Below are 14,536 nucleotides of genomic sequence, written 5' to 3'. Positions count from 1 at the left end.
TTAAACATTTGAATCATTCGGTTTCCACACTATGTTTACCACTTTCTGAAGTTACTTGGCATTTTAGTATTGGTTGTGTGTGTGTGTGTCAGTGTGTGAGTGACTGTGTGTGTGTGACTGTGTGAGTGTGTGACTGTGTGAGCGTGTGACTGTGTGTGTGTCTGTGTGTGTGTCTGTGTGAGTGAGTCTGTGTGAGTGAGTGAGTCTGTGTGAGTGAGTCTGTGTGTGTGTGTGATTGAGTCTGTGTGTGTGTGAGTGAGTGAGTCTGTGTGTGTGTGTGTGAGTGAGTGAGTCTGTATGTGTGAGTAAGTGAGTGTGTGTGTGTGTGAGTATGTGTGTGTGTGCGTGTGTGTGTGTCTGAGAGTGCGTGTGTGTGTGTCTGAGAGTGCGTGCGTGAGTGTGTGTGCGTGAGTGAGAGTGTGCATGAGTGTGTGCGTGTGTGAGAGTGCGTGCGTGAGTGAGAGTGTGTGTCTGAGAATGTGTGTGTGGCTGAGAGTGTGTGTGTGTCTGAGAGTGTGTGTGTGTCTGAGGGTGTGTGTGTGTATAGGGGGGTTGCACACAAGGTCACCGGGTCAAAGGGCATGACGCATGAAGCCGCTCAATACATCTGGAGGACATCGCAGCTTCCAGTATATGTTGTTAATACATGAAACGCATAACTTTCCTACCTGTTAACAACTGCCAAAATGGTGAATGTTTGCGCTGTAAATAATTGTGGAAGTCGGGGTAACCGTGAGAGACTTCTATCCTTCTTCAGAATTCCAAAAGTGAAGCGAAATGAAAGTAAAGAGAAGCGAGAGCTGAAGGGACAACAACAGCTAAAGTGCTTGGTGAACATTGGCCGTGCAGATATCGAGATTGAAAATATTGGGAATTATCGTCTTTGCTCACTGCATTTAATCAACAGCGAGGCATTATTTGTGTTTGTTCTTTGTCCCTTTGGTATCTAAAAAGTGTCCGAAGTGATAAATCTGGCTGTAAATTTTTTAAATCGCCCATGTTTCTGAAGTGGGTTTGTACATGCAAAAAGTAAATGCTTCTGAAGCTAAATGTATCATTTTAAAAAATCTCCAGACTTATGAGTGATGTGTAGAAAAGTTTTCTATCATTATGCTATGGAGATGTATATTTTGGCAAATAATAAAATAGCCTGACAGCTTAAACACCCACTGTCTTTCAATAGGATATTGTCAATTTGCTGAGGTTGATTATGTCCAATTAACAACTAACAATTATGCCATTTCAGCTCAGCATTTAACACGATAATCCCCCAGCATCTGGTGAGCAAACTGGCACCCCTAGGATTCAATACCATACTATGCAACTGGATCCTGGATTTCCTTTCTGAAAGACCCCAGTCTGTGCGAGTGGGGAAGAACACCTCCTCGGTCATCACACTGAGCACCGGCTCCCCTCAGGGCTGTGTCCTGAGTCCGCTGCTCTTTACATTGATGACACATGACTGTGTCGCCAGGTCCACTACTAACCATATCATCAAATACGCGAATGACACAACAGTAGTGGGCCTCATCCGCAATAACGACGACCAGGCATATAGAGAGGAGGTGGAACAGCTGGTGAGCTGGTGCAGCAGGAACAACCTTCTCCTAAATGTGAACAAAACCAAGGAGATTGTCGTCGATTTCAGAAGGAAAATTCAGCCCAGTCACACTCCACTTTGCATTAACAACTCAGCAGTGGAGCAGGTGAAAAGGATCAAGTTCCTGGGGGTGCATATAACGGACACTTTAAACTGGTCCACAAACATTACATCTCTGGCAAAACGGGCACAGCAGCGGTTGTACTTCCTCCGCAGGTTGAGAAGTTTACACCTCCACCCTCCCATCCTCGCCACTTTCTACAGAAGTACAATTGAGTCAGTCATGACCAGCTGCATCTCTACGTGGTGCGGCAGCTGTACAGCTGCGGACTGGAAGTGCCTTCAGAGAGTGGCGAGGACAGCGGAAAAAATCATTGGGACTTCTCTTCCTTCCATCATGGACATGGGGTACAAGCGCTGTCTGATTAGAGCTAAGGGCATTACCAGAGCCCCCACACACCCACAATTTGGACTGTTTATACTGCTTAACTCTGGGAGGAGGTACCACAGCATGAAGAGCGGGACAACCAGGTTCTGCAACAGCTTCATCCCCCAGGCCATAAGATTACTGAACAATCAACCAAACCGAGGCTAGAACTTTTTAAATATCGACACTTTTTTAAAAAACTTTTTATATATATTTATTTTACAGAACCATGCTCATGAGGCATTTTTATGGACGCACCTAGCACTTTTACTTTTACTATTTACCTGATTTGGAGAGTCAAATGCAACGAAATTTCGTTCAAGGTGCACTGTGTCTAGGTGTATATCTGAATGACAATAAAGTTTTCATTCATTCATTCATTCATTCATTCATTCATTCATTCATTCATTCATTCATTCATTCATTCATTCATTCATTCATATACTGTCATTTGGCCCCTACCCTGGGGTGATATCCCTTCCATTGTATGAAGGTTGACCCACCAGACTCAGTCCTCAATGTCCAGCAGGGGAAGGTCCCAAGACAGTGACCCTCTCTAACAGAGTCTATAAATTGGCTGCACAATCCCTCAGCAAGAAGGCGAATGGTATGTTAGCATTCATAGCAAAATGATTTGAGTATAGGAGCAGGGAGGTTCTACTGCAGTTGTACAGGGTCTTGGTGAGACCACACCTGGAGTATTGCGTACAGTTTTGGTATCCTAATCTGAGGGAAGACATTCTTGCCATAGAGGGAGTACAGAGAAGGTTCACCAGACTGATTCCTGGGATGGCAGGACTTCCATATGAAGAAAGACTGGATAGACTCGGCTTGTACTCGTTAGGGTTTAGAAGATTGAGGGGGATCTTATAGAAACTTACAACATTCTTAAGGGGTTGTACAGGCTAGATGCAGGAAGATTGTTCCCGATGTTAGGGAAGTCCAGGACAAGGGGCCACACACACAGTTTAAGGATAAAGGGGAAATCTTTTAGGACCGAGATGAGAAAAACATTTATTTTCCACACACAGAGTGGTGAATCTGTGGAACTCTCTGCCACAGAAGGTGGTTGAGGCCACAGTTCATTGGCTATATTTAAGAGGGAGTTAGATGTGGCCCTTGTGGCTAAAGGGATCAGGGGGTATGGAGAGAAGGCAGGTACAGGATACTGAGTTGGATGATCAGCCATAATCGTATTGAATGGCGAATGGTGCAAGCTCGAAGGGGCCGAATGGCCTCTACTCCTGCACCTGTTGTCTATGTTTCTATGTTATCCTGCAGTCTGGAGTGGGTCAGTCAGCCACATCCCTAGATGGACCTCTCTTTGTCATATTGTTGTTTTATTCCTCAGCACAGTAACAGTGTGTGGGACATGGGGCCATATTCCTGTCCCCATAATCCAGCCTTTGCCCCACAGTAACAGTGTGTGGGACATGGGGCCATATTCCTGTCCCCATAATCCAGCCTTTGCCCCACAGTAACAGTGTGTGGGACATGGGGCCATATTCCTGTCCCCATAATCCAGCCTTTGCCCCACAGTAACAGTGTGCGGGACATGGGGCCAATGTTCCTGTCCCCATAATCCAGCCTTTGCCCCACAGTGGGCAGCACCAGAACAGAAATAATGTATTTGAAGATTTGTCTTTAGAAACAAGTAAACAGAATATAACCATATAACCATATAACAATTACAGCACGGAAACAGGCCATCTCGGCCCTTCTAGTCCGTGCCGAACACTTATATCTCCCCTAGTCCCATCCACCTGCGCTCAGACCATAACCCTCCATTTCTTTCCCACCCATATGCCTATCCAATTTATTTTTAAATGATAAATTCGAACCTGCCTCCACCACTTCCACTGGAAGCTCATTCCACTCAGCTACCACTCTCTGAGTAAAGAAGATCCCCCTCATGTTACCCCTAAACTTCTGTCCCTTAATTCTCAAGTCATGTCCTCTTGTTTGAATCTTCCCTACTCTCAGTGGGAAAAGCTTATCCACGTCAACTCTGTCTATCCCTCTCATCATTTTAAATACCTCTATCAAGTCCCCCCTTAACCTTCTGCGCTCCAAAGAATAAAGCCCTAACTTGTTCAACCTTTCTCTGTAACTTAGTTGCTGAAACCCAGGCAACATTCTAGTAAATCTCCTCTGTACTCTCTCTATTTTGTTGACATCCTTCCTATAATTAGGCGACCAGAATTGTACACCATACTCCAGAATTGGCCTCACCAATGCCTTGTACAATTTTAACATTACATCCCAACCCAAAAGAATGTTGTCTCTATATCACCAGCATCCTCAAGGAGAGACAACCCTGCTATCCTTATATAGTCTGTGATGTACATGACCAGGGGGCACAATAATGTGGGTGACTGTGAAGTGACTCACAATTGGATCAGTTGCAGGATAATTCAGGATGGCACGAAAATGTCCACATTTAGTGGAAATATTAAAACAATGGGAAATGTTCAACTGTTTTTGTTTACCAGTCCTATAGAGCTGCATTCTGACATACCATACACCTTATTTTCCACCCCGTCTACTAAGCACAATCCATACCCAGAATTGTTTGGTCATGTTAGTGGAGTGACACAAATTGACCCAGTTATTCATCATCATAACTTGGAAATACATTGCTGATCCTTCATTATCTGTGGGGCCTACTCCTATCATTTACATCATTTACTAGACACCTCATTTACTAAACACTCGAAATTTAGTTGAGATAAAAAATAGCCCAGAGCTGAGAATAAACAAATCATTGTGGTGAAATTGCAAGACAGATCTTCCTGCAGCTTTGACCATTGTTCTGAATGATTCAGGATATGATGCAAAATTCAGAGCAATGGTCAAACCTGCAGGAAGATCTGTTGCAATTTAACCACAATGATTCGTCTATTCGGCCCTGCTGAGTGCCCCACACCCCCCCCCCCGGACTGTTCTCACTCCCTCGGATGGTCACGTCCCACACACACATCTACACTTTAGTCTGTTTGAACTGTTTTGACTATTTCACTGTTCTTTTACAATCCATGTTCTCTAGGTATCTAAATCTAAATCTAAAACTTATCAGTTATTTAAGTTATGACATCGGATGGAAGCTGCAAACCAAATCTTGTTGCACTTATGTGTAATGACAATAAAATATATTATTATTGAAGTGTATAATCTCTGTGCATCAGTGGGGGCTCTCTGCATTACAACCATGCCCCCAGTGTGCAGTGAATTTGACCCTGTTGCAATATTTATACCCAGTTCAAAGTGTACAATCTCTGTGCATTAGTGAGGACTCTCTGCATTGCAACCAAAGATATAGCAAAGATCCTATATTCTTGCTATAGGATCTTTGATTGCAACCATGCCCCAGTGTGCAGTGAATTTGACCCTAATGCAATGTTTATATGTCCAGTTTAAAGTTAATATCCCTCCACTCCCCTCCCCTCCCCTCCTCTCCCGTCTACTCCACTCTCCTCCCCTCTCCCCTCCTCCCCTCCCCTCTCCTCTCCTCTCCTCCCCTCCCCTCTCCTCTCCTCCCCTCTCCTCCTCTCACCTTGAACCTGTGCAGTTGTGTTTAGTGAAGAGATGACTCTGTCCATGTGTGAGCTTCACGCTGACCCTGTGGCCACAGAGTCCAGTTGTCCAGTGGCCACAGTGTGAACTGGTTCACTAACGGGCAGATGTTGAGGAACAGCTGGCTTGACCCATGCCCACTGATTGCCCACAGCTGGTGATGTTGGGGGAGTCCAGAACCAGGGGCCGCGACACACACAGAGAGTTGTGTGAATCTGTGGCCATTTGGGACTGAGACGAGGAGAAACTTTTCCACCCAGAGAGTTGTGTGAATCTGTGGAATTCCCTGCCACAGAGGGCAGTGGAGGCCAAGTCACTGGATGGATTTAAGAGAGAGTTAGATAGAGCTCTAGGGGCTAGTGGAGTCAAGGGATATGGGGAGAAGGCAGGCATGGGTTATTGATTGGGGATGATCAGCCATGATGACAATGAATGGCAAATGGTGCTGGCTCGAAGGGCCGAATGGCCTCCTCCTGCACCTATTGTCTATGTTTCTAATCTCTGCATCACATCTATACTACAGCATTTAATATTTATATCTCTCTAGGTTCAAGATTCAAGAGAGTATATTGTCATGTGTCCAGGATAGGACAATGAAATTCTTGTTTTGTTTCAGCACAACAGGACATAGGTGACATGAATACAGAACAGATCAGTGTGTCCATATACCATTATATAAATATATACACACATGAATAAATAAACTGATAAAGTGCAAATATACAGATAATGGGCTATTAATGTTCAGAGTTTTGTCCGAGCCAGGTTTAATAGCCTGATGGCTGTGGGGAAGTAGCTATTCCTGAACCTGGATGTTGCAGTCTTCAGGCTCCTGTACCTTCTACCTGAAAGTAGCAGGGAGATGTGTTGGGATGTCAGGGCTTTCATATGAAGAAAGACTGGATAGACTCGGCTTGTACTCGCTAGAATTTAGAAGATTGAGGGGGGAATCTTATAGAAACTTACAAATTTCTTAAGGGGTTGGACAGGCTAGATGCAGGAACATTGTTCCCGATGTTGGGGAAATCCAGAACAAGGGGTCACACAGTTTAAGGATAAGGGGGAAATCTTTTAGGACCAAGATGAGGAAAACATTTTTCACACAGAGAGTGGTGAATCTGTGGAATTCTCTGCCACAGAAGGTAGTTGGGGCCACACAGTTCATTGGCTATATTTAAGAGGGAGTTAGATGTGGCCCTTGTGGCTAAAGGGATCGGGGGGTATGGAGAGAATGCAGCTACAGGATACTGAGTTGGATGATCAGCCATGATCATATTGAATGGTGAATGGTGCAGGCTCGAAGGGCCGAATGGCCTCTACTCCTGCACCTATTGTCTATGTTTCTATGAGTGTGTGGCCAGGATAGTGTGGGTCTTTGATGATGGACTGGGCAGTGTTTACTACTTTTTGTAGTCTTTTCCTCTCCAGGGCGCTCAATTCCCAGTTTAAAGTGTATAATCTCTGTGCATCAGCCTGGACTCTGTGCATTACAACCATGCCCCCAGAGTGCAGTGAATTTGACCCTAATGCAATGTTTACATCCTGTTCGAACTACTTCCCTCCGGCAGGCAGACGTTACAAGGCCTTCTACGCCCGAACCTCCAGACTCAGGACCAGCTTCATTCCCAGTGCTATAGCTGCTCTGAACCGGCCCTGCTGAGTGTCCCCCCACCCCCCTGGACTGTTCTCCCTCCCTCGGATGGTCACGTCCCACACACACATCTACACTTTAGTCTGTTTGAACTGTTTTGACTATTTCACAGTTATTTTACAATCCATGTTCTCTAGGTATCTAAATCTAAATCTAAAACTTATCAGTTATTTAAGTTATGACATCGGATGGAAGCTGCAGATCAAATCTTGTTGCACTTATGTGTAATGACAATAAAATATATTATTATTGAAGTGTATAATCTCTGTGCATCAGTGGGGACTCTCTGCATTACAACCATGCCCCCAGTGTGCAGTGAATTTGACCCTAATGCAATGTTTATATCTCCAGTTTAAAGTTAATATACCTTCCCTTCCCTCCCCTCCCCTCCCCTCTCCTCTCCTCCCCTCTCCTCCCCTCCACTCTCCTCCCCTCCCCTCCTCTCCTCCATCCTCTCCTCCCCTCTCCTCCTCTCACCTTGAACCTGTGCAGTTGTGTTTAGTGAAGAGATGACTCTGTCCATGTGTGAGCTTCACGCTGACCCTGTGGCCACAGAGTCCAGTTGTCCAGTGGCCACAGTGTGAACTGGTTCACTAACGGGCAGATGTTGAGGAACAGCTGGCTTGACCCACGCCCACTGATTGCCCACAGCTGGTGATGTTGGGGGAGTCCAGAACCAGGGGCCGCGACACACACAGAGAGTTGTGTGAATCTGTGGCCATTTAGAACGGAGATGAGGAGAAACGTTTCCACCCAGAGAGTTGTGTGAATCTGTGGAATTCCCTGCCACCGAGGGCAGTGGAGGCCAAGTCACTGGATGGATTTAAGAGAGATTTAGATAGAGCTCTAGGGGCTAGTGGAGTCAAGGGATATGGGGAGAAGGCAGGCACGGGTTATTGATTGGGGACGATCAGCCATGATCACAACGAATGGCGAATGGTGCTGGCTCGAAGGGCCGAATGGCCTCCTCCTGCACCTATTGTCTATGTTTCTAATCTCTGCATCACATATATACTACAGCATTTAATATTTATATCTCTCTAGATTCAAGATTCAAGAGAGTTTATTGTCATGTGTCCAGGATAGGACAATGAAATTCTTGTTTTGTTTCAGCACAACTGGACATAGGTGACATGAATACAGAACAGATCAGTGTGTCCATATACCATTATATAAATATATACACACATGTATAAATAAACTGATAAAGTGCAAATATACAGATAATGGGCTATTAATGTTCAGAGTTTTGTCTGAGCCAGGTTTAATAGCCTGATGGCTGTGGGGAAGTAGTTATTCCTGAACCTGGTTGTTGCAGTCTTCAGGCTCCTGTACCTTCTACCTGAAGGTAGCAGGGAGATGAGTTGGGATGTCAGGACTTTCATATGAAGAAAGACTGGATAGACTCGGCTTGTACTCGCTAGAATTTAGAAGATTGGGGGGGGGGGGGGGGGGGATATTATAGAAACTTACAAAATTCTTAAGGGGTTGGACAGGCTAGATGCCGGAAGATTGTTCCCGATGTTGGGGAAATCTAGAACAAGGGGCCACACACAGTTTAAGGACAAGGGGGAAATCTTTTAGGACTGAGATGAGGAAAACATTTTTCACACAGAGAGTGGTGAATCTGTGGAATTCTCTGCCACGGAAGGTAGTTGAGGCCACAGTTCATTGGCCATATTTAAGAGGGAGTTAGATGTGGCCCTTGTGGCTAAAGGGATCAGGGGGTATGGAGAGAAGGCAGGTGCAGGATACTGAGTTGGATGATCAGCCATGATCATATTGAATGGCGAATGGTGCAGGCTCGAAGGGCCGAATGGCCTCTACTCCTACACCTATTTTCTATGTTTCTATGTTTCTATGAGTGTGTGGCCAGGATGGTGTGGGTCCTTGATGATGCTGCCAGCCTTTTTGAGGCAGCGACTGCGATAGATCCCCTCGATGGAAGGAAGGTCAGAGCCGATGATGGACTGGGCAGTGTTTACTACTTTTTATAGTCTTTTCCTCTCCAGGGCACTCAATACCCAGTTTAAAGTGTATAATCTCTGTGCATCAGCCTGGACTCTCTGCATTGCAACCATGCCCCCATTATTTAATATTATATCTCTCTAAATACACTGTTTAAAGTGTATAATCTCTGTGCATCAGCCTGGACTCTGTGCATTGCAACCATGCCCCCAGTGTGCAGTGAATTTGACCCCAATACAATGTTTAAACGCCCAGTTTAAAGTTAATATCCCTCTGTGCAATGTTTATACCCAGTTTAACATGTATAATCTCTGTGCATCAGCATGGACTCTGTGCATTGCAACCATGCCCCCAGTGTGCAGTGAATTTGACCCCAATACAATGTTTAAACGCCCAGTTTAAAGTTAATATCCCTCTGTGCAATGTTTATACCCAGTTTTACGTGTATAATCTCTGTGCATCAGCATGGACTCTGTGCATTGCAACCATGCCCCATTGTGCAGTGAATTTGACCCTAATGCAATGTTTATATGTCCAGTTTAACGTGTATAATCTCTGTGCATCAGCCCGGACTCTCTGCATTGCAACCATGCCCCAGTGTGCAGTGAATTTGACCCTAATGCAATGTTTACATCCTGTTCGAACTACTTCCCTCCGGCAGGCAGACATTACAGGGCCTTCTACGCCCGAACCTCCAGACTCAGGACCAGCTTCATTCCCAGAGCTATAGCTGCTCTGAACCGGCCCTGCTGAGTGTCCCCCCCCCACCCCCCTGGACTGTTCTCCCTCCCTCGGATGGTCACGTCCCACACACACATCTGCACTTTAGTCTGTTTGAACTGTTTTGACTATTTCACTGTTCTTTTACAAACCATGTTCTCTAGGTATCTAAATCTAAATCTAAAACTTATCAGTTATTTAAGTTATGACATCGGATGGAAGCTGCAAACCAAATCTTGTTGCACTTATGTGTAATGACAATAAAATATATTATTATTGAAGTGTATAATCTCTGTGCATCAGTGGGGGCTCTCTGCATTACAACCATGCCCCAGTGTGCAGTGAATTTGACCCTAATGCAATGTTTATGTCCAGTTTAAAGTTAATATCCCTCCCCTCCCCTCTCCTCCCCTCTCCTCTCCTCCCCTCTCCTCCCCTCCCCTCCCCTCCCCTCTCCTCCTCTCACCTTGAACCTTTGCAGTTGTGTTCAGTGAAGAGATGACTCCGTCCATGTGGGAGCTTCACGCTGACCCTGTGGCCACAGAGTCCAGTTGTCCAGTGGCCACAGTGTGAACTGGTTCACTAACGGGCAGATGTTGAGGAACAGCTGGCTTGACCCACGCCCACTGATTGCCCACAGCTGGTGATGTTGGGGGAGTCCAGAACCAGGGGCCGCGACACACACAGAGAGTTGTGTGAATCTGTGGCCATTTGGGACTGAGATGAGGAGAAACGTTTCCACCCAGAGAGTTGTGTGAATCTGTGGAATTCCCTGCCACAGAGGGCAGTGGAGGCCAAGTCACTGGATGGATTTAAGAGAGAGTTAGATAGAGCTCTAGGGGCTAGTGGAGTCAAGGGATATGGGGAGAAGGCAGGCACGGGTTATTGATTGGGGACGATCAGCCATGATCACAATGAAAGAGGGGGTTCCCATCACCAGGGGGGGGATGCAGGGAAAGATGGGGTTCCCATCACCAGGGGGGGGGGGCAGGGAAAGAGGGGGTTCCCATCACCAGGGGGGGGGGTGCAGGGAAAGAGGGGATTCCCATCACCAGGGGGGGGATGATGCAGGGAAAGAGGGGGTTCCCATCACCGGGGGGGGGGCGATGCAGGGAAAGAGGGGGTCCCCATCACCAGGGGGGGGTGCAGGGAAAGAGGGGGTTCCCATCACCAGGGGGGGGATGCAGGGGAAGGGGGTTCCCATCACCAGGGAGGGGGGGGGGGTGCAGGGAAATAGGGGGTTCCCATCACCAGGGAGGGGGGGGTGCAGGGAAAGAGGGGGTTCCCATCACCAGGGGGGGGCAGGGAAAGAGGGGGTTCCCATCACCAGACCCAATGAGGGAATATAATTATGTCTAAAAACAAAGAGCGGGCGGTTCTCAGCAGATGAGGCAGCATCTTTGTCACCACAAAGTGAATGGACAAGCATCATTTAGATCAGGACCCTTCTTCAGATTGAAGATGTAGATGGGGAGAATGCTGAAGAGATGAGGTGGGCCAAACCTTGCAACTGGTAGATGGATAGAGGCACTTTGTACCTATCCATGTTCTCCACAGATGCTGCCTGACCCGCTGAGTTACTCCAGCACTCTGTGAAACGTCACCTATCCATGTTCTCCACAGATGCTGCCTGACCCACTGAGTTACTCCAGCACTCTGTGTCTTGAGCAAGAGCATGTAAATATCTTTACAAATCTCTACAACAGTCTGTCCAGTCCACAGCTCAATGAATGACCATTCCACACATCACACAGATTCCTTTCACCTGAAAGTCCTTCATAAGAACTCATAATAAACAAGCTGTGATTCGGGTAGTTAACATTAACCATTTCACACAAGTGGTTAACAACTAGTTCAGATTAACTTTCCTCAACCAAGTACAATGTAGACTCCACTTTAAATTCCTCGCTGTCTTCTTCATCATCAACTGAAAACCAGTCTTCATAAAGTGAGTGCCCCAATTAAAACACAATTGGACAGCTATCCAGGAGACAAATTCATTCTTGCTACTGCCTTCTTGAAGTAAACAGAACCACACCCAGAAATCAGTCTGAGGCTCCCCACCCAAAATCCCACCTATCCATGTTCTCCACAGATGCTGCCTGGCCCGCTGAGTTACTCCAGCACTTTGTGTCTTGTTTTGTAAACCAGCGCCTGCAGTTCCTTGATTTTCATCCCAAATCTTCCCTGGTTTCAGGGTTTTTACCAAGTTTGGCATCTGGGCAATGGGTGCATTACGGGGAAAGGTAAAGGGTCACAGACTAACAAAGAACCATATCTGAATGGTGGCCGATTAGGAAAAGGGGGAGATGCAACGAGACCTGGGTGTCATGGTACACCAGTCATTGAAAGTAGGCATGCAGGTGCAGCAGGCAGTGAAGAAAGCCAATGGTAGGTTAGCATTCATAGCAAAAGGATTTGAGTATAGGAGCAGGGAAGTTCTACTGCAGTTGTACAGGGTCTTGGTGAGACCACACCTGGAGTATTGCGTACAGTTTTGGTCTCCTAATCTGAGGAAAGACATTCTTGCCATAGAGGGAGTACAGAGAAGGTTCACCAGATTGATTCCTGGGATGGCAGTACTTTCATATGAAGAAAGACTGGATAGACTCGGCTTGTATTTGCTAGAATTTAGAAGATTGAGGGGGGATCTTATAGAAACTTACTAAATTCTTAAGGGGTTGGACAGGCTAGATGCAGGAAGATTATTCCCAATGTTGGGGAAGCCCAGAACAAGGGGCCACACTTTCAGGATAAGTGGGAAGTCTTTTAGGACCGAGATGAGAAAAACATTTTTTTTCACACACAGAGAGTGGTAAATCTGTGGAATTCTCTGCCACAGAAGGTAGTTGAGGCCACAGTTCATTGGCTATATTTAAGAGGGAGTTAGATGTGGCCCTTGTGGCTAAAGGGCTCAGGGGGTATGGAGAGAAGGCAGGTACAGGATACTGAGTTGGATGATCAGCCATGATCATATTGAATGGCGAATGGTGCAGGCTCGAAGGGCAGAATGGCCTCTACTCCTGCACCTATTGTCTATGTTTCTATCTAATTTGTAAACAGCAACTCCCAATATGCAGTGAATTCACACAACAGGTCGCTCCAGTTTGTGGTCAACACTCCCACCGTGTGGTGATCCCCCGCACTGCAGGCCCATCCAGTTCGTGGTCAACACTCCCACCGTGTGGTGATCCCCCGCACTGCAGGCCCGTCCAGTTTGTGGTCAACACTCCCACCGTGTGGTGATCCCCCGCACTGCAGGCCCATCTAGTTTGTGGTCAACACTCCCACCATGTGGATTAAGAAAGAACTGCAGATGCTGGAAGAATCAAAGGTGGACAAAAATGCTGGAGTAACTCAGCGGGTGAGGCAGCATCTATGGAGAGAAGGAATAGGTGACGTTTCAGGTGGAGACCCTTCTTCAGACTGATGTTGGGGTGGGGGGGTGCGGGATAGAGGAGGGAAGAGGCAGAGACTGTCGGCTGTGGGAGAGCTGGGAAGGGGAAGGAGGGAGAAAACACTGGAATTGGAGAATGGGTAGATGTGGCCAATGTTGGAATCCCGTTGGAGGTGGCGAAATGTTGGAGGATTATCTGTTGTATGTGACGGTGGAAAGTGAGGACAATAGACAACAGGTGCAGGAGTAGAGGCCATTCGGCCCTTCGAGCCAGCACCGCCATTCAATGTGATCATGGCTGATCATCCCCAATCAGTTCCCCGTTCCTGCCTTCTCCCCATATCCCCGACTCCACTATCTTTAAGAGCCCTATCTAGCTCTCTCTTGAAAGTATCCAGAGAACCTGCCTCCACCGCGCACTGAGGCAGAGAATTCCACAGACTCACAACTCTCTGAGAAAAAGTGTTACCTCATCTCTGTTCTAAATGGCTTACTCCTTATTCTTAAACTGTGGCCCCTGGTTCTGGACTCCCCCAACATCGGGAACATGTTTCCTGCCTCTAGTGTGTCCAAGCCCTTAACAATCTTATATGTTTCAATGAGATACCCTCTCATCCTTCTAAACTCCAGAGTGTACAAGCCCAGCCGCTCCATTCTCTCAGCATATGACAGTCCCGCCATCCCAGGAATTAACCTAGTGAACCTACGCTGGGCTCCCTCAATAGCAAGAATGTCCTTACTCAAATTAGGGGACCAAACCTGTACACAATACTCCAGGTGTGGTCTCACCAGGGCCCTGTACAACTGGAGAAGGACCTCTTTGCTCCTGTATTCAATTCTTCTTGTTATAAAAGCCAACTTTGGCTTTCTATTGGCTTTCTTCACTGCCTGCAATGGGGGACATGGGGGACTCTGTCCTTGTTACGAGTAGGGGGATGGCGAGTAAGGGCAGAGCTGTGGGATATAGGGGAGACCATGATAAGAGTGCTGGAGAAACTCTGCAGGTCAGGCACCATCTCTGGAGGAAAAGGATGGGTGATATTTTGGGTAAGAACCTTTTTGTCCCATCCCAAAATCTCTTGTTTCTCCAGAGATGCTGCCTGACCCACTGAGTTACACCAGCAATGTGTCTATCTTTGGTATAAACCAGCATCTACAGGTCTTTGTTTCCACATTTACATCAGCCAGATTCAGTTGTGA

The sequence above is a fragment of the Amblyraja radiata genome, chromosome 36, assembly GCF_010909765.2.
Source record: "Amblyraja radiata isolate CabotCenter1 chromosome 36, sAmbRad1.1.pri, whole genome shotgun sequence".
Classification (NCBI taxonomy): domain Eukaryota; kingdom Metazoa; phylum Chordata; class Chondrichthyes; order Rajiformes; family Rajidae; genus Amblyraja; species Amblyraja radiata.
Note: the sequence above shows the minus strand (reverse complement) of the source record.